This window comes from Symphalangus syndactylus, chromosome 1 (genome assembly GCF_028878055.3).
Source record: "Symphalangus syndactylus isolate Jambi chromosome 1, NHGRI_mSymSyn1-v2.1_pri, whole genome shotgun sequence".
NCBI classification, from domain to species: domain Eukaryota; kingdom Metazoa; phylum Chordata; class Mammalia; order Primates; family Hylobatidae; genus Symphalangus; species Symphalangus syndactylus.
The window spans coordinates 45,700,083-45,720,491 of NC_072423.2; positions in this window are offsets into that span (position 1 = coordinate 45,700,083).

Genomic DNA, 20,409 nt, shown 5'->3' on the forward strand with positions numbered 1-20,409 from the left:
TTAAAAAATTAAAGACATGTAAAATTGCCTACCATTTATTTGAACAATTAATGATTTGCCTTAGGTCTAAGTAAAATTATATTTCTTTCCTGGATATCAAGCTCTAGATATCATAATCATATTCTCACAAGATTTCTATAATATACATGCTGTCAACTTATTCCTCCATATTATGCATGATTAGGGTGAGTTCCCCTATCATTTCTTTGTCTTTCTGGAAGACAAAATTGTCAATTAGTACACAGAGAGTTTGTCAGATTAACCAGGGTGCAGTCACTAAATCGAACACTAGGCTGACATTTTATAAATATTTACTACATGGATTATAAAGATGCTTATGTCATAATTTTATAATAAATAAGGTGGTCACCAGCCTGAGTGACAGAGTTCGAGACCAGCCTGGGCAATGTCTGAGACTACATCTCTATTAAGAAAAAAAAATGCTTTTTGCTTTTTCCAGGATATAGGGAGGAGCCCACAATATGTGTTTAGATGCTATCTTGCAACTAGACTCGGCAGAATTTAGGCTATTTTCCTATGTACAGTTTAATTCATCTGCACAAAATTCTAATCATATTGCACATAAAATTCTGCACTCCTTTTTTGTGAGACAGGGTCTTACTCTCATCACTCAGGCTGAAGTCCACCTTCTTATTTATTATAAAATTATGACATAAGTATCTTTATAATTCATGCTGAGTTTATTTTATTCACAGGAAATATCAGGAAGATTCTTGGAAAAGCTTTTTCATGATGCTAGCTGGAGATGGGAAAGAGCAGCCACCACCAACATTCACTGGAACTTACTCCCGCATCTGCTTGAGAAACGAAAAGCCTTAAAGGTAAGTGAAAGAGCAGTAAAATGTGTGTATTGTAGGCACCAGTGAAAATCAGTTGGCCGGGCGCGGTGGCTCACGCCTGTAATCCCAGCACTTTGGGAGGCCGAGGCGGGCGGATCACGAGGTCAGGAGATCGAGACCACGGTGATAACCCCGTCTCTACTAAAAATACAAAAAAATTAGCCGGGCGTGGTGGCGGGCGCCTGTAGTCCCAGCTACTTGGAGAGGCTGAGGCAGGAGAATGGCGTGAACCCGGGAGGCGGAGCTTGCAGTGAGCCGAGATTGTGCCACTGCACTCCAGCCTGGGCGACAGAGCGAGACTCCGTCTCAAAAAAAAAAAAAAAAAAGAAAATCAGTTGCAGCTGGAGGAGAGAAATGGCAGTCACCACCAAAACTCCATCCAGAGTTTTCTGGCTTATTTTTTCTTATGGAACAAAAAACCTTACTCCACAGCGGGAAGGGAATCAAAACGGTAGCATGAGGGCTCTTTTGGAAATATACTGCAGCTGGAGAAGGTAAGAACAGGAAAAAAATGTTATTTCCTCAGGAGAGATGAAGGAATATCTGCTAAACTCAACAATGCATCTAGAGAAAGGTCAAGAAGACTTTTCAGGGCCAAGATGCTGAGAGCTAGGTTCACAGTGCATGACTAAGGCTAAGAGTTAATCAGAATTTTGGGGGCCCACCTTCTTTCTCTGTCCCCTCCCACCACACTAACAAACACTAAGTAGAAACAATATAGAATACAATTGAGAGAGTTGCAAGGCAAGGATTCTCTCTGGGAGCCTCCTTAAAATGGAAATAATCAAAGTCAACTGGGGACACTAAAGTACAAATAGAAAGCAGAGTTCAATCCCAGCCTGACTCCTGTCAGGTGTAAAATAACTTTCTACACTAGGGCCTAAAAGAATAATATAAACTCATATCCAAGCATAAAATTATGTAACTAAGACTACTGCTGTATACAACATGTCTGACTTTTAATCAAACATTGTGAAGCATATATTAAATGACAAGAAATAAAAGTAAAAGAAAGCAGTCGCCAAAACCAGATTCAAATATGACACGGATATTGGAACTATTAGAGAAATGAAGATGATTATAATTAATATGTTAAATTTTCTCAAAGAAAAGAGGCAGCAAGCAATGTCAGATAGGTCATTTGTGCAGATATGGAAAGTATAAGAAATAATCCATGGGAAACACTAGAAATAAACAGACATACGAAATCAGTAATGGATATTAAAATAGTAATCAGTGGGCACTTACAAAGATTTGAAACAGTCACAGAAAGAGTCAGTTACCTTGGAAGTCAATAAAAATTTACCCAAACTGAAATATAAATAGAAAAATTAGTGGAAAACCAAAAACTAACAGAACAGACCACCCAAAGCTGTGGGGCAATATCAAGGGGTCTACCGTCCATGTCTTGGTACACCAGAGAGAAAAGGACAGAAGATGTATTTGAAGAAATAACAGTCAATAATTTCTCAAAATTAATAGTGGACTCCAAATAGCCAATCCAAGAAGTTGACAGAACACCAAAGAGTTTAAATTAAAAATAAATTAAACAAAAACGCATCACAGCCTGAGAATATCCTAATCAAACTGATAAAAACAAAAGGGAAAGAGAACATCTTAAAAATAACCAGTAGGTAAGGGGTAGAGAGGAGTCACATTATTTACAGTGGAAAGTGAAAAAGAATTACATCAGACTTCTCAACAGAAACTGTGAAGCAAGAAAAAAATGGAGTAACAACTTTACATCCTGAAAGAAGTAAAAAGCCTATCAGGAATACTATACCCAGTGAAAATGTTCATTAAAAATTAAGAAGAAATACCTTCTCATCAAGCAAAAACTCATTGATTCATTGCCAGTAGATTTAATCTATTGAAAATGTTGAAGAAAATTTTTCATGCTGAAGAAATATGATGTCAGAAACTTGTCTAAAGAGCATCAGAAAATGAATAAATTTTCGGAAAAGAAAATATTTTAGTCGTTTGTAAATTAATGAATAAATCATTGGAAAAGAAAATATTTTAGTCGTTTGTAAATTAATGAATAAATCATTGGAAAAGAAAATATTTTAGTCATTTGTAATTTAAGTGAAAAATAACTGTTCAAAGCAGAACTTGCAAAACCAGTGTGTTTTACATAAAAGTGAGATGTATGTACAGTAAGAGGAAGAAGACACACTGATACATAGATTGTTGCACTGTACATAGAGCAACATGATATTATTCAAGACTATAGTGAAGTTATCTAAAAATGAATATTGCAAAACTCAAATCTAGCTCTTAATAAGCTTTTTAAAATAAGTATAAAGAGTAAACAAGATAAAGATTAATTATAAAAGGGATCAAACATACTCAGAAGTTAACAAAAAGAGGAAAAGGGAAGCAAAGTACAAATAAAACACAGAAAATAGCCAGCAAGATTAAGTATATATTAATCAACCATACAAAAATTACTTTAAATGTGAATGATGTCACACATCAATTAAAAAAGATATTCATTTTATATATACATATATAAAATGAAAAAATAAACCAAAAGAAAACTGAAGTAAATATTTGCTTAAAACAACTATTTAAGCAAAATAAACTTCAGTAAAAGGGCTATTATCAAAGATAAAGTAAAACACTGCAAAATGATAAAGAAATCAATTATCCAAGAGGCAATAAAAATTCCAAATTTGTATAAACCTAAAAACAATACTTCAAAACACATGAGACAAAAACTGGTTTTATTTATTTATTCATCTATTTTTAAAATTGTTTCAAATGTTTATAGTATACAACATGTTTTGTTATTTTTAAATTAAGACTTAATTATACATATTTGGAGGTACAATGTGTTGTCTTGTACATGTATACATTTTGCAATGATCAAATTAAAGTAATTAACATATCCATTACTTCAAAGGTTTATCACTTTTTTGTGTTGAGAATATTCAAAATTCTCTCTTCTAGCTCTTTGAAAATATACAATAAGTTATTGTCAACAATAGTCACTCTACAGGCCTATAGTGCAGTAGAACTTATTCTTCCTATTTAATTGTGATTTTATATTATTTAATCTCCTTACCCCCTCACTCCCATGAGTCCTAGCCTTTAGTAATAGTTATTCTACTTCCTATTACTATGAGATAAATTTTTTAGTTCTACATGTTAATGAGAACATGTGGTATTTATCTTTCCGTGTCTGGCTTATTTTACGTAATATAATGTCCTTTCATTCTCAATCATTCTGCTGTGAATTAAAGGATTTCTTTGTTCTTTACAGCTGAATAGTATTTAACTGTGTACATGTACCGTAATTTATTTATCCATTCATCAGTTGATAGACATTTAGTTTGATTCCCTATCTTAACTATTGTGAATAGTGCTGCAATAACATGGGGATACAGGAATTTCTTTGATATAATGATTTTCTTTCCTTTTGATAAATACCCATTAGTGGGATTGCTTTGGTAATTATATTTTTAGTTTTTCGGAAATCTCCATACCATTGTCTGTAACAGCTGTGATAATTTACGTTACCATCAAGAGTGTCAAAAATTTTCTCAGCATCCTCACTAGCATTTGTTTGTGTGTATATGTGTGTGGTTTTGATTTGCATTTCTGCAAATCAAACCCTGATGATTAAGGGTGTTCAGCACAACAATTTGTATGTCTTCTTTTGAGAAATGTCTATTCAGATCGTTGCCCATTTTTCTATTGGATTTTTGTTTTTTTACTGTTGAGTCGTTTGTGCTTCTTGCATATTCTGAATATTAATCCTGAATTAAATGAATAGTTCGCAAATATTTTCTCCCATTTTGCATGTTCTGTCTTCAATCTGTTGATTGTTTCCTTTAATCTTCAAAAGCTTTTTAGTTTGATATAATTCCATTTGTCTCTTTTTGCTTTTGATGTCTGTGATTTTGAGATCTTAACCATCAAATCTTTGCTCATACCAATGTTCTGAAGCATTTCTCCTGTTTTCTTCCAGTAGTCTCATTGTTTCAGGTCTCATATTGAAGTCTTTAATCCATTTTGAGTTTATTTTTATCTGTAGTGAAAAATAGGAGTCTAGTTTCATTCTCTTGTATATGAATATCCAGTTTTTCCAACACAATCTATTAAAGAAATGTCTTTTCTCCATTGTGTGTTGTTGGTACCTTTTAAAAAATTTAATTGACCAGAGATGTGTGCATTTATTTCTGAGCTGCCTATTCTATTCTGATGGCTTGTTTCTTTTTATTCCAGGACCATATTGTTTTGATTACTATAGCTTTGTAGTATATTTTGGAGGTAGTGTGGTGCTTTTAGTTTTGCACTTTTTGCTAAGGATAGCTTTGGATTTTGGAAGACTTTGCAGTTTCAAATTTTAGTTTTTTTTTTTTTTCTGTGAAGAATGTCATTGGTATTTTGATAGGGATCGTAATTAAATCTGTAGATTGTTTTTGGTAGTGTAGTCAATTTAACAGTGTTAATACTTTCAACCCGTGAACATGGAATTTCTATTTGTGTGTGTGTGCCCTCTTCAATTTCTTTCATCAGTGTTATATAGTTCTCATTGTAGAGATAATTCACCTCCTTGGTTAATTTATTCTGAGATATTTTATTTATTTTTGGGGGCTACTGTAAATGGGATTTCTTTCTCGACTTCTTTTTCAGCTAGTTTGTAATTAGTGTATGGAAATGCTACTGATTTTTTGTGTTAATATTGTATTCTTCAATTTTACTAAATTTATTTATTAGTCTTAAAAATTGTAGGGTGCAATTGCTAGGTTTTTGTATATATAACCTATATACAACATTTTGTTGTCTGCAGACAGGGACAATGTGATTTCATTCTTTCCAATTCGGATGCCCTTTTTTTTCTCTCTCTCATGCCTAATTGTTTTGGCTAGAACTTCCACTACCTGTTGAGTAAGAGTAGTGAGAGGGAGTATCCATATCTTGTTCTAGGTCATAGAGGATAAACTTTCAGCTTTTTCCCATTTGGTATGATGTTAGCTGTGAGTTTGTCCTATATGGCCTTTATTGTGTTGGGGTACATGTTTTGATACCTAATTTTTTGAGTTTTATTATGAAGGCATGTTATTTTATCAAATACTGGTTCTGCATCTTCTGAGATGATCATATGGTTTTAATCTTTATGTGATATGTTACTTTTATCAATTTGGATATATTGAACCATGCTTGCATCCCTGGGATAAATCGTGCTTGATAATGGTATATAATGTCTTTAATGTGCTGCTGGCTTTGGTTTGCTAGTATTCTGTAGAGAATTCTTATATCTATGTTTATTAGATAAATCAATCTGTAGTTTTCTTTTCCGTTTTGAACTTGTCTGGTTTTGGTATTACAGCAATGATGGCATTGTAGAATGAGTTGAGAAGAATCTTTCCTCTTAAAATTTTTGGGATATCTTGAGAATAATTGGTATTTGTTGTTCTTTAAAGTTTTGATAGAATTCATCAGTAAAGCCATCCAGTTCTGGGCTTTTTGTTGTTGTTGTTGACAGACTTTTTATTATTGATCCAATTTTGCTATGCTAATGGCCTATTCAATGTTCTGTTTCTGGTTGAATCTTTGCAGGTTGTATGTGTCCAGTAATTTAATAATTGTCTCTAGGTTTTTCAATCCATTGGCATATTATTGTTCATAAGTTTCAAATTATACTTTATATTTCTGTGTTAACAGTTGTAATGTCTCCTTTTTCCTTTCTGATTTTATTTGGGTCTTCTCTCTTTTCTTCTTACTTATTCTACCTAAAGTATCACCAATTTTGTTTATCTTTTCAAATAAACACTTTTTTATTACATTTATTTCTTAGTCTTAATTTCATTTATTTCTGATGTGATCTTTATCATTTATTTTATTCTACTAAGTTTGGATTTGATTTATTACTGTTTTTCTAGTTCATTTAGGTACATTGTTAAATTATTTAAAATCTTTCTAATCTTTTTTTATAGATGTTTATTGCTATAAACGTCTGTCTTTGTAGTGCTAGTGCTCTATCCCATAGATATTAGTATGTCTTATTTCCATTTTTATTTATTTTAAGACCTTTATACATTTTATTATTAATTTTTTCACTGACTCATTGATTATTCAGGAGTATGTTGTTTAATTTCTATTTGTGTATTTTCCAAAGTCAGTCTTGTTATTGTTTTCTACATGTATGTATTATATATTTTGTTTCTAATTTTTGTTTCTAATTTGTCATAAAATATACTTGATGTTATTTATATTTTTTGAATTCTTGACAATTGATTCGTGTCCTAAGATATACTCTATTTTGGAAAATGTTCTATGTGCTGATGAGAAGTATGTGTATTCTGCAATTGTTTGGTAAAATGTTCTATAAAGGTCTGTTGGGTCTGTGTGGTGTATAGTGGAGTATAAATACATTTTTTTTGTTGATTTGCTGACTGGATGATCTGTATAATGCTCAGAGTAGAGTATTACAAATATAGTTCCAAAATATAACTGAATTGGCATTTATCTCTCCCTTGAAATCAAACATTTGCTTTATATACCTGGATGCTCTTGTATTGGGTGATTACATTTACAACTATATTCCCATTCTAAATTGATCCCTTTATCATTCTATAATGGCCTTCTTTGTCTCTTTTTGTAGTTTTTGAGTTAAAGTCTATTTTATCTGATATAAGTGTAATTACTCATGCTCACTTTAACTTCTGTTTGCATGGATGGAATATCTTTTTCTATAACTTCACTTTCATTCTGTGTGTCTTTATATATGGAGTGAGTTTCATGTAGGTTACATATAGTGGCATGTTGTATTGTTATTAAGTCAGTTTATATATTTCAATTGAGTAATTAATCTGTTTTCATTTAATGATATTATTTATTGGTGAGGACTTACTCCTGTCATTTTGTTAATTTTTTCCAGGTTGTTCTGTATACCCATTAGTGTCTTCTTCCTGTCTCATTATTTATCTTTGCAGTTTGAGAGTTTTTCACAATGGTAAGATTTGATTTCTGTCTCTTTCTTATTTATCCATCTGCTCTACCTGTGACATTTGTACTTTTTATGCCTTCCTAAATAGAAGTTATCGTCCTTTCACTACTAGATGTAGGATTTCCTCATAATAGTTTTCAAGGCCAGCCTAGTTGTAGTGAATTTTCTTTGTTTCTGCTTGTCTGGGAAATAAGTCATTTCTCCTTTTTTTTCTGAAACATAACTTTACTGGATATAGTATTTTTGTCTAGAATTTTTTTTTAGCATTTTGAATATATCATCTTTTTTTTTTCCTGGACTGTAAGGTTTCTGCTGAAAAATCTGCTGTTAGTCTAATGGGGATCCACTTACGTATGACTTGACAAATTTATCTTACTGTTTTTAAAATTATCTCCATATCTTTGACTTCTTAAATTTTCAGTGTAATATGCCTCAGAAAGGATCTTTTTTCATTGAATCTATTTGGAGACATTGAGCTTCCTAGATGTAAACGTCCATATCTCTCCCAAGTCTTAAGAAGTTTTTAGCTATTATTTTATTAAATTGGTTTTTAATGACTTTTCTCATTTCTTTCTCTTTTGGAAACCTTATGTTGCAAAACTTTGTTTATTTAATGGTGTCCTGTAAGTTTTGTAGGCTTTCTCTGTTATTTTATATTCTTGTGTGTGTATGTGTGACTGAGTTATATCAAAAAACCTGCTTTCAAGTTCAGGGATTCCTACTTCTGCTTGATCTATTCTGTTGCTGAAGCTCTTGATTGTATTTTTTATTTTATTAATTGAATTATTCACCTCTAAGATTTGTTTGCTTCTATTTAATGACATCTATCTATTTATCAAATTTATAATTGATATCATGAATTGTATTTCTGACTTTGTTAAATTATCTACCTGTATTCTCTTGTATCTCAATGGGTTTTCCTAAGATCATTATTTGAGCTTATTTTCAGGCATTTTGTAGATCTCCTTTTTTTGTGGCCCATTAATGGAGAATTATTGTGTTCCTTTGGAGCTATCACGTTTCCTTGCTTTTTCAGGTTTCTTGTGTCTTTACATTGTTATCTGTGCATCTAGTGGAACAGTCATCTCTTACAATTGTAGGGTGTAACTTTCATAGGGAAATGCTTTTTCCTTTAGATGTGTCTGTAGTGTCCATTGGCTAGGTTTCTTTGGCTTTAATTCTGGTTAGTACAGCAATGTAATGTCTGTGTAATTTCTTCATATGTTACCAACATGAGTGGTGTCTTTAAGTACCTCTGTGGCCTAGACATTGAGTGTTTGTGAAGGTAGTGGCATGACTTTCCTGGGCCAATGGCCATTTGGAAGGTTATCCCTAAGGCCCTGAGGTGGGCATGTGCTGGGTGCAGCAGCTTTGCTGGTCAAAAAGGTGGGTTCATCAGTGGAGGTGAGCACCAGCAGGACTACTTCTCACGCCCTAAGGGGTGCACATGATGTTCAGCACTGCTAGTGGAGAGGGTATGCTTACAAGCAGAGGTAAGCAACTGGTGACCTGTCCTCAGGCCCTGAGAGCCATGAACATTGGTTTCTACAATCTTGGGAACACACTCCCCACTGTGCTAAACCTCCTGTTTCTTGGGGTGCAGGTTACCACATGACCTTAGGTGCAAAGATCTCAGTTGTACTGCTTGTTTTAGCTAGGGTCATGGCATTGCATCCTTTTGTGTGGGCATAGTGAGATGATGGGAGGGCCTCAGGGATGTGGAGATGCAGGGGCTACTGGTCCCCAGAACAGAATGCTTTCTAGCAGTCTCTCTGTTCTCAAAATGGTATCATGGAATAGCAGCTTGGGTCCTGTGGAGTGGGAGGGAGCCCAGCATGATTTCCTTTCTGCAGGCAATGTTGCCACATGGATTCCAGGCAGTTTTCTGTATTCAGCAGATGGCCTGTGAGGATGAAGGGCTCTTCTCTAACTAAGATTCCAGGCATTTTCAGTAATTAACAGTGTCTTCTGGGGATCTTCTGTTTACTTTTTCCTCATCATAGGGAGTCTTTTTGGCTACGAGCTGATCTTGGCCAAGTGCTTGACTTCCCTCTTTATGCTACCATCATGTGTTTCTGTGCTTCAGAGCGTTTTTCTCACTTCCTTGGTGAACTCCAGCATTCACACTTAGATACACTACTCAAAGTCTAGTAATTTACCTGTTATTTTGTTTCTTCTTTTTGTAGATGAGTACTAGATACCTGTAGTCAAACATCTTGGTGTTGTCATGCCAACATGATGTTTTGATATAGGAATACATTGTGGAAAGTGTAAATCAAGCTAATATAGTTATTCCCTCACATATTTATCTCTTCTGTGGTAAGAACATTTAAGATCTATATTTTTACCAGTTTTCAAGCATACTATGCATTTTTTAACTATAATCACCTTTTGTACAATAGAGCTAAACTTACGCCTCTTGTCTAACTGAAATTTTGTATCATTTAATCAACATATCCCCATCCCACTCCCAACCCCCAAGTCAGCCCCTGGCAACCACCATTCTACTCTATTTCCGTGAGTTCAACCTTTTTAGATTCCACATATAATTGAGGTCATGCATTATTTGTCTTTCTTTGCCTGGCTTTTTTTCAATTATCATAATTTTCTGTAGGTTAATTTATGTCATTGCCAATGATAGAATTCCTTTTTTCCTAAAGATAGATAGTATTTTACTATGTACATATGCCACATTTTATCTGTTCATGTATTGATGAACACTCAAAAACTGATGTTTGAAATAAAGAAGACAAACCCAAAATTATAATAGAAAACTCAACATCTTTCTGTCAGCAATTAAGATAATAAATGGGCACCACATCAGTAAGAATATAGGTAACCTGAAGAATACTATCAACTAACCTAATTTAATTGGCATTTGTAGAGCTCTCCGTCTCAAAGGAGTAGAATACACAAATGTTTCAAGTGTACCTGGAATGTTCGCTAAGATAAACTTCTGGAAAATCTAGAATTTAAGGAAGTAAAAATAGAAATAAAGGAGTATCTTAAGAGAACACACAGGAGACAATATGAAATAATTTCCAATGGCTAAAGCAATAGCAGATTAAGCAACAAAATAAATACTGAGAGTAATGAATCATAATTTAAAGATTTTAAAATTATAGATTATACTTATATAAATAAATAATTGATTAATAATTAAACAATTAGATAATAAGTAGCATGGAATAATCTTCCCTCTAGAAGAATTTCAATAAATAAATGTAGAAAGAATGAGGGAAATAAAAATAATTATTAGAATACTGCAGTAATAATTACTTCAGGCAAGATCCACTGATGAAAGCTAACATTAGTAGGTTAAACTTGAAAGGGAGATGGGAAATTTACATATCCTTAAAGTGATTTCCAATAATATGTATTAATAACTGAGACAGTTTTAAATATGTTCGTAAATTATTTGATATGTCTCCCTCCAGAGGGTGGAGCTTAATTTCTCTCCCTTTTGTTGTGGTTCAGACTTAGTGTCTCAATAGCAAGATACAGAGTAGAGAAAGAGAAACATAGTAACTTTACAGCGGAGTAATCAGGAAGACACTACCACAACCAAATGTTTAAGATTAACATAGCCAGCAGTAAGCCTTTTTGATATTATGTGCTACTTGATATGCAAGAGCACTTTAGAAGAGCACTTTACCTCTTTGGCACACTTTTAACAAATCCATAGCCACAGTCTAATCAAGAGAAAACATTACATTAAGCCAAATTGAGGGATTTTCTACAAAACACCTGGCTGGTGCTTGTCAAAAGTGTCAAGCTCATGACAAAAAAAGAAAATACTGAGAAATTGTCACAGACTCAAGGACACTAAAGAGACATGACAGATAAATGCTATGTGGCATTCTGAACTGGATCCTTCAATAGAAAAAGGACATAGGCAGAAAAACTGGTGAAATACACATAAAATGTATAGTTTATTTAAAAGTAAAAAAAAAAAAACTTTCCTATTTTAAACTCCTCTTTAAATTTAAAAGTATTTCAAAATACAGAGTTTAATAAAATGGTTCTCAATTTCACTAGAAATAAGTGTTGACAGAATTATATGGAGCAATTAGGACTTCTTTTAGAAGTTCTAGAATCATTCTTCCTTCTGATTAAGTAAATTTATGCATATATCTAGAAAACTGTTAAATCTAAATGTTATGCTTACCTATGGCCCAGAATATCTACTATTAAGTATACCTAATATATACCCATGAGTGCCCACGTGTACAAAAATGGACACACAAAAACGTCTGTAGTAGACCAAAAAAACTAACACTAAACTCCCAAACAGTAGAATAAATAAATAATGTTTTTATTCAAATAAGGATTTTACTCTATCTAGTAAAATCAAATAAACTGCATCTGCGCACAACATAGCTGTGTCTCACAGATATGTTCAGGAAAGGAACACAGATACAAATGAATATATATTGTATTTTTCCATTTAAGTAAAGTGAAAAACAGTCAAGCATGTATGTTGTAATTTAAGTCAGGATAGAAGTTAGCTTTGGTACAGAAGGAGGAGGCTCTGATAGAAGGGAGGACATTCTGGGAAGCTGATAACATTTTATTTCTTTATCTGTGTTGTGGTAACATGGTTTACTTAGTGATAAGTTATTAAGTTGTCCATTTATGAGTGTGAACTTTTCTGTATGTGTTTCTTACTTTTACAAATATGTTTTTAAAAATATATGAGTGAATATAAATTAACAGAAATCAAATGCATAACTGCCAAACCATTAGTAGAAAAAAATGTATAAATAATACAGGCAGGCCTTTGCTTTGCATGGATCTAATATGCATGAATTTCAGTTACCATGGCTTAGTTAAATAAAATGAGATCCTATAACATGATTTAAATTTTATTTACAACATATATTAGCTGTGAGTAATTTCATAACATACAAACTTTCTTGCTGGCTCTTCGGTCCACAAATCACTACATAAATGAATTATGTACATCATGATCAGTTGCATCATGTCACCTCTTTCAAAGTCGGCTGAGGGTGGTTATTGCATGTCTATTATTAAGTTTATGCACAGAGAACAAATGTGTAGTTTTATTTTCTCCTTGTTTCTGAGTGTTAAACCATGTGCCACTTTAAAAAATAAATAATCAAAAGTGAGAATTGGACAACAAAGACAAAAGAGCAGCAAGGGAATAAAAATATGTTGGGAGGGAAATTTGAGTTAATGTAAATAAAGTTATAGAAGAAATTGGTTATCAGGGAAATGTTGACACTGGTATTATTTAAGAGATTCTAGATATGCAGCCAAAAGAACTTAATAAAGACAAACAACATAAATTAGGAAAGCAATAGTGACAAAAAAAGTTGGAGATGTTCCATAGGAAGTGAAATCAGCAAAAAGCTTTATATTAAAGGAAACCTAGAAGATGTTTCATGATGTTAAAACACAAAGTATAAAATATTGGTATTCATGACATAGAAAATATGTTCACTCAGTTAAACTCAATTTACACAATGGGAAGGCAAGTACTGGTCAAACTGTTATTCATATTTTAGCGAATAAAGAAAATACTTTAATTCTCAATGTTTTCAATGTTTGAAATTACAATGTACCGAGCAACTATTAGTGTAACTTTTAGTAGCAATTAATGTAATTTTTAATTTTTTCTATACATTTATAATGGACAGTTTTGAATTTCTTAATACAAATTTATAGGAGACAAAATGATTGTAATATTTTCCTTGATTATTAATATTGCTTGCATATTTTCAACCAGCACAGTCATTTTTATAATCTGACCCTACTGTGCTAAACAAAAACTCTAATATAATAAGACACAATGAAATAAAATATATGTCCATAAAAGGTGGAATATATGAAAAAGACAGCAAAGCCTAAATATATAGTAGTAAGAAAAAGTGTAAATGGGTCACTCATTATAATTCAGAGGTTCTTATGTTAAGCTTGAAAGTTTGGCATTGTACAGTTTATACAAAATACATATAAAATGACATTATGCAAAATACTTCAAATAAACTGATACACACACACACATATATATATATATATATATACACACATATCATATACATACACCAGTGGAAACCAAAATAAACCTAAGGTAGCAATATTAATATGGCATATATTAGAATTAAAGTAAAACATTAACAGAAAAATAAATGTCACTTTATTCTTCAAAAAAAATCATAAAATTCTGATAATATATTAGGCCACCAATATCAAATTCAAAAGATTTGGTGCAAACAAATGCCATTCTTTGATCATACACTATAAATTTTGAAATAAACAGCATATCAGTTAATGAAATGTTCCACCTGTTTGTTAACTTTAAAAATGTGTAAAATCTATGTCATAAAGAAGAAATCATAATGGAAATAAGAACTTATATGAACTAGAGTGTCAGTTCTAGACTACAAGCCTACGCTATTCAGTTGTGTGTAGGAAATTTATCAACTTCAATGCCTTTATTAAGGAAAAAGAATGATTGAAAATGATGAGTAGAGATGATTAAAAAACTTTATTACACAATTTAGCTGATAAAAAACCTTATTACACAATTTAGCATAAAGCTTTAGTGAAATGAGGGTTAAGGAATATATAAGGCATATTGAATGTTAATGAATAAATAAGAAAGTAAAGAATAATTGGGTAGCTGATAATTACCTTAGAAAAACACAGGAAAATGAAACCAAAGCATGAATGGGAAGAGAAAGGATTGGAAACCAATTAAAAGCAAACCAACAAGCAACAAAACAATTTGTGCCACAGAAACATAGTAAGTTCAGGAACTCTGAGGTTCACAGTGATGGTTGTGGAAAAAGAAGAAAATTGACTGAAAATTGTCTAAGAGGCAGTTAGATAACCATAAATATTCTTCCATACCAGCAGAGGACTGTTGGTTGAATTCTGAAGACTGATATGTAGTGGAGTACAAATGTCTTGTCTTATGGAAGATGAAATCAAAGAGTGTCTAAATGCAGAAAGATGGATGATTTATCTTTGAAGAAACTGATCAATTCTGAAGAATGCTAAACAGATGCTGACATTGGGAATTAACCAATAAATTACCCACATATTTATTTGTTTACTTATTTATTTGTGTGTGTTTTTTCTTTTTTCTTTTTTCTTTTCTTAAGACGGAGTCTCGCTCTGTTGCCCAGGCTGGAGTGCAATGGCACAATCTGTTGCTCACTGCAACTGCCACCTCCCACGTTCAAGAGATTCTCCTGCTTCAGCCTCTCAAGTAGCTGGGACTACAGACATGTGCCACTACATCCAGCTAATTTTTTTTTTGTTTGTATTTTTAGCAGAGATGGGGTTTTTCCATGTTGGTCAGGCTGGTCTCAAACTTCTGACCTCAACTGATTTGCCCACCTCAATCTCCCAAAGTGCTGGGGTTACAGACGTGAGCCACTGTGCCTGGCCTGCTTACGTATTTATTTGCTCCATTCATACACACAGAGCTTTGAAGATGTCTCTTGAGTATCTCACTGTTCAATATGTGTATATTTTTTAATTTTAAAATTTTATACTTATGTTTCTGTTATCAATAATTATTTTATGGGGAAATTGTTGAATACATAACAAATAAAATAAATAGGAGCAACTAGTGGGAATTAACTAATTGGCCTTTTGGTTTACATATTTGTTTATTTCAAGTTTGGCTACTAAAAATCTATACTCTTAGTTCTAATGACCATTAGCTGAGCTAATATAATCTTTCTCATGCACATGCAGATCTAAGGATTCTAGGCCAGGAAACCCTTCTGCATCTATTTTGATGGTTAATTGTAATGTGTCAACACGCCTAGGCCATGGGGTGGCCAGATATTTGATTTAACATTGTTTCTGGATGTATCTGTGAGGGTGTTTCTGATGAGATTGACATTGGCGTTGGTAGAATGAATGTAGAAGCTTGCTCACTCCAATCCACTGTAGGCGTGAATAGAATAAAATGGCTGTATAGAAAAGAATTCTCTCTCTGACTGTCTTCAAGCTTGGATATTGGTCTTCTGACCTTAGAATCAGACTCAGCCTGGAATTTACACTACTGGCTTTCCTGGTTTTCAGTCCTTTGGACTTAGACTGAAACTATACCACCAGCTCTCCTGGGTCCCCAGATTTTAGACTGAAGATTTTGGGAGCCAATTCCTTATAATATAAATATATGTATATGTTCTGTTTATCTTGGGAACTCAGACTATTAAGACTAATAGATCCAATTTTAATAAAGCCTAATAAGCATGTACACAGCATCTGATATGCAACATCTATCTAGGCTCTATAAGATTTCTTCATAGTTACTGCACATATTCTCAATGTCACTTTCAATTATTTCTTCAACTAATTCTTATTCCTAACTCTCTCCTCTTCCCTTCACCATTACAAATTTTACATATTACTTAGAACTCTGCTCACATGTTCCCACTTTCATAATGAGGAAGAAAAAAAATAAGAGCAAACACAGTTTAAATAAATCTGAATGACAAACTTTTCTGCACAACATTAAGAAATTTCCTTTCCTGGTTTCTTCATCTCACACTGATATCCTCCTTTTCTGAATTTCTTTAATAGATATTGGTCCACATGATTCAATGATTTATTTTATTTTTTTCTGTGTTTTTGGCAGAAGCTCTACTTGTTTTCCAGTATACATTCGCTTCTTGTTTATTAGTAATGAAATCAATTTCTAGCTGGTTGCATGGTCAACCAGATGAAGATTACATTTCCCAACCTCTTTGCACATGACTATGTGTGGTTCAATCAAGTATAGCAATCGACATATATGACTTCATGGAGCTTATTTAAAATGAAGAGTCACACCTTTCTATTTCCTTCCACCACCTGCTACCTCCAGCAGGACCCATCCTTGACCATGAAGTTGGAGGCCACAACAAGGAATGGCTGTACAGATAACTGGAATGCTTCTGGGTTTTTCCAGTGTATGGAAATCCCATACACTTCCCAGACTGCTTTATCTTTGAAAGAAATCTCTCTCTTCTTTAAGCCCCTACTTTTTAGCTCTTTTTTCCCTTGAATCCAAAATTAAGCCTAACTGATACATACTACTTTGTAACTGTTTTATGGGTTTTTAAATGTATTTTTTTTCTCCTTTGTAAAAGTTTAAGCTGTTTAAGTGACTATCGTACCTCTCAGAGGGAGACAGAACTCAATTCTCAGTTACATAGTAATAATCAGTAAAAACTCATTAGATTGATTGATAATCACCATTCTGCTCCCCTAAATACCTAGGGGCAAAAAAAAAAAATACCTAGGGGCAAGACTTCAAACTGTGGCAGAGTTGTGAAATAACCCCTCTGAGCAAGTTTATAAATCATTTAAGGTTTCCATTTGTCTGTGAAGTTTCTCAGCACTGTTCTTTAGGCAGTGTTAGACTGTAGTGTACAAGTAAGACTCACCTACTTCTCAAATATATTAAATCCACATAACAAGTATTTAACTCCCTACCAAGTTCACTGTTAAGAACCCAAATGGCTATTTGCGTCTCTGTTCATATATTGATACAGCAGCATTTATTGATTTGTATGCTCTGCTTATCGCTATGACATTAATGCTTATTAACACTAATGCAGCTTACCGTAAGTCTAATTAAGATTCACCAGGATAAAATTGAGATTGGGACAATTCTTGTTTTTGCTTAAACTAGTTTGTCCATTCTCATTTGTTGGACTTGTCCTATTCATTTATTGGAACTGTTGCTTTTCATTAAATCTGCAAAGCAATGTTTCATTTTGATATAATGGTGCCTGTGAAAATCAAAATGTATTTTTCAAATTCATTTACAAAAATAGAGAAAATGAGCATATGAAAGGAATCAAGTAGTATTATTGTTATTAATAATAATCACTTTGTTGAGGATTTTTTTCATATCTGGGGATTTTAAAGTCTCGAATTATGTTAAGCTTGAAATATAACTGCTTGAGTATTGAATGGAGACAACTGTAACTTTTACATCTTGGAATGTGGGATCAGAGGAAGACTTTAATGTGACAATATGTCAGTTACACAATGGGATCCTGGAAGCTGAAATGCATTATAGACTCACTTTTAAATTCGATCAACTCACCATATGTGGGTTCCTTTTAATCAGTAGTGATGGCATCTTGAAATATTTATTTCCCAAATGTAAACTGATAAGTATGTGATCTATGCTATAAAATATTACACAATAAGAGGACTTGTACAGACCATCACACCCTCTCAGTAACATTCTCTTTAAACCGTTTCCACTCCTGTGAAGATTTGCATAGAGAATTCCATAAGAGAAAAGTTGAACCATACCCAAACTAAATTATGCCTTCTGAACATTAGGACATTATCATACTATTTGATACTCAGTTATGAAAGGAAGATTGTTTCCCATGATGGTGCCGAAAGATGTTGAATTCTCAAGCCAGAGCTTTATCTCAAAAGATATTCAATATATTTGTGAAACAGTATAACAATACTTGTGAAAATATCTGAAACAACCACTCAATTTGTTTCTGTCTTTGCTTTTTTCTGTTTTATTGTTTGTATATGAGATGATCTGTTTCCTATGTAATTAAAAATTAACTTTATTTTCATTTTCAATAGTTAGCACATGCATCTAATATCAAATTCAAAAGATAAAAACAGTTGTACACTATAAAGAAGATTAAGCCTTCTTCCCATCCTTTATTTAGGTAATCTAATTCCACTCTTGGAAGGCAACCACTGTTACCAGTTGCACAGATATATTTTTTGTATATCCAGGTACACATAAATTTAAAAAATGGCATTTACTAATTCAAAGAACATGCATTTTAAAAAATTTGATTAAATGTTGTCAAATTGTACTCCACAAAGACTGCACCTATTTGTATTCTACCAACAGTTTATAAGAATACCCATTACCTGGTGATCTCACCAACACTTCCAGTAATAAAGTATTTTGTTATTTACCAATAGGATAAGTTTTAATTAGTGTCTCATGTTTCAATATGAATTTGAATGGTTTACTTGGCCCATTTTTGTTATTGGTTTCATACATAATCTTTTGTTTATTGATTTTTATGAGATCAATTTATATCTTAAAAGCTGTTCTTATATTAAGGAAATTAAGCCCTGTTCTGCACTCTGAGTTGCAAATATTTTATAGTTTATTATTTGATTTTTTACTGTATATATGGTTGATTTGGAGAATTTAGATTTTTTATGTAACGAAATTGTATCAATATTTACTTTTATGCCCCTTCGTAGGCGGTACTTCCAAAATACACCCACAGACCAAGAACACATTTGAAAAACTATTACATTTGTCTAGGACTTTTACATTTCTTATCTTACATTTTAAATTTTGATCTATTTGTCTTTTATTTTGATATTAACCTGAAACAGAAATCCAGCTTATCACTTTTTCAAATTACGAGTAAACTGTCTCCAAATCATATATTAAATAATCAATTTTGCTACTTGTTTGTAATGCCATCTTTACTGTATACCAAATATTAATTTGGTAATCAAATGTTAAGCTAGTACTGAAGAACTTCACTATGGTCCAGCCCACACTCAACACTTTATATATAACTCATTTTATTCTTAAAATTATCCTACTCAAAATTCCTGTGTATGTCTTCATATGTAGAACTGGTTTTTACTGGCCCCTAAGAGAAAACTGTTAAATATGTAAGACTTATGAAGCCAGTTCTTAAATATAGTCATTATTTAAAATCAAATTATCAGCATTAATTTAAGCAAGTTATACCAAAAACGAAAGTAATAAAATATTTTAAATTTTCCTATCTAATAATTTTACTATTATTTATTTTCTTAAGGTGATGCACAACTATAGATATATACATCTCTTTCTAATTCTGCTTTAGGTAACATCAAGTTTATAGCTTGGAATTTATCATGGTGGAGTAATTACATCATAGAAATTTGCAAAAAATCAAACCTTTTTTTCTCCTCTGTAAATACATTGTTAACAATTACCATCACACAATTATTGTGTGTAATTATGTGATGTTTATATTTATGTATTTTTATCTATGTGTGTGCTGTGCACATCAATATTTATGTATACACATGTGTATATGAATGTGTGAATATGTGTCATATATGTGTATATGTGATTCGTATACTCTATGTATATGATTGTCTATACATTTTAAGATGTTCAAATCTCTTTCCTTATCTGTTTGCCAATCATCTGGTATTACCAACCAATTTTAATTATTGTAACTTTATAACGTGTTTCAATATTGCATGAGAGAGTTACAGATTATTATTCTCTGTATTCAGAATTTGTTCCTCCTATTAATGTTTTTAAAATTATCTGCATTATTTTTCTTTGTTTTCATATAATTTTCCTGATAATTGTAGTGCTATTTTAAAAATTGTGATTGTTAAATTCATAAATTACTTAGGAAGATTGGTGTGTTTATAGTGTAAAGTATATTTACCAGGAACACAGTATTTGCTTTCATTCACTAATATTTTCTTCTGCTTTACTCAAAAGCTTTTCTGAGTCTTCTTTGTTTTTCCTCTGCACTCTCTCTAAATCATGCTGGTGCTGTACGTTCCTTAACGATTTGGTTAAATTCTTCTTTTGAA